This window comes from Mizuhopecten yessoensis, unplaced genomic scaffold (assembly GCF_002113885.1).
Source record: "Mizuhopecten yessoensis strain PY_sf001 unplaced genomic scaffold, ASM211388v2 scaffold4025, whole genome shotgun sequence".
Classification (NCBI taxonomy): domain Eukaryota; kingdom Metazoa; phylum Mollusca; class Bivalvia; order Pectinida; family Pectinidae; genus Mizuhopecten; species Mizuhopecten yessoensis.
Genome location: NW_018405338.1, coordinates 103155 through 104324, shown reverse-complemented (window position 1 = coordinate 104324; position 1170 = coordinate 103155). Strand labels below are relative to the sequence as shown.

At 35.8% G+C, this 1170-nt stretch overlaps 1 protein-coding gene across 2 annotated transcripts in view; it reads left to right on the top strand.

The window, feature by feature from the left end:
- Window positions 1-6: 6 nt before the first annotated feature.
- The window catches only part of LOC110448362 (roundabout homolog 2-like), a 59719-nt gene continuing 58555 nt past the window's right edge, over window positions 7-1170 (top strand). For both annotated transcript variants that reach the window (XM_021494550.1, XM_021494551.1), the window contains exon 1: window positions 7-451. The gene's annotated coding sequence lies outside the window, so the exon portion shown is untranslated. The remainder of the gene's footprint in view (window positions 452-1170) is intronic.

Here is a 1170-nt window from a genome sequence, read left to right as displayed (position 1 = left end):
GCATCCATTCTGAGGATATATGGCTAGTTTATCGGTATAAAACTTCATATGAAGTCACTATGTAGTCTATTGGTAAAATAGACGCCCATTCTGGGGATATATGACTAGTCTATCTGTATAAAACTTGATAAGAAGTTACCAAATAGACTATGGGTAACATAGACACGCATTCTGAGGATATATGACTAGTCCATTTGTGTAAAACTTTATATGAACTGGCACCCATTCCGAGGATATATGACTATTCCATTTGTGTACAACTTTATATGAAGTCACCACATAGTTTGTTTGGTAAAATAGACATTCATTCCAAGGATATATGGCTAGTCTATCTGTGTACAACTTAACAAGAAGTCACCACGTAGACTACAGGTAAAAATACACTCATCCTGTGGAAGTATGGCTAGTCCATCATTGTAAAACTAACAAGAAGTCATCACGTAGTCTATAGGTAAGTATTATATAGACAACTTATTATTTGTCTGTGCAAGGTAATTAAATGTCATGCTATACGATTTTACATGGTTATTAAGAAGAGAGGATATGACAATGAAATGATTGTTAATTTGATCAACTTCTGTTTACTTTCCCAATCAATCAACACTCTAGTAAATTTTAATTGCACCAAATCTTTCAATGTATTTCTTGTTCAGTCTAAGTTAGGTCGTTAGGGACGCAACTGACCTTAGACTATGTATTTCTTCCTCTGAACACCTCGACCGATTTGGTCATCTTAGATGTACTGTAATCAGGGCAAGGTGTTCCTTCTTCTACTTCTTCTTCTTCTTCTTCTTCTTCTTCAAGGTACAGTCCATACCACTTCAGTGTATTCTCTGACTTTGCGTGATGTGAGCAATTCAACTATTCACAAGTGCATTTAAAATCCATTATATACAGTTAAAAATACAGATCGCCCACCAACGAGCCTTCGTGTGTGTCCCGTCAATCCAAGGACTGTGTCGATACTTGTTACACGTAGATTACGTTATAGAGTAACATCGGGTCACCGGTCCATTACCGTAGCTATAGTGTTCAGAATCTTTACATCACATACATATATGATTCACCTAGCTGTATACATCACTGCTTAAATTGGTTATTAATAAGAGCGGATATGCCATTGAAACGATTGGATAAAGTTCTGTATAATTTTCCAAACTCATTTACTAA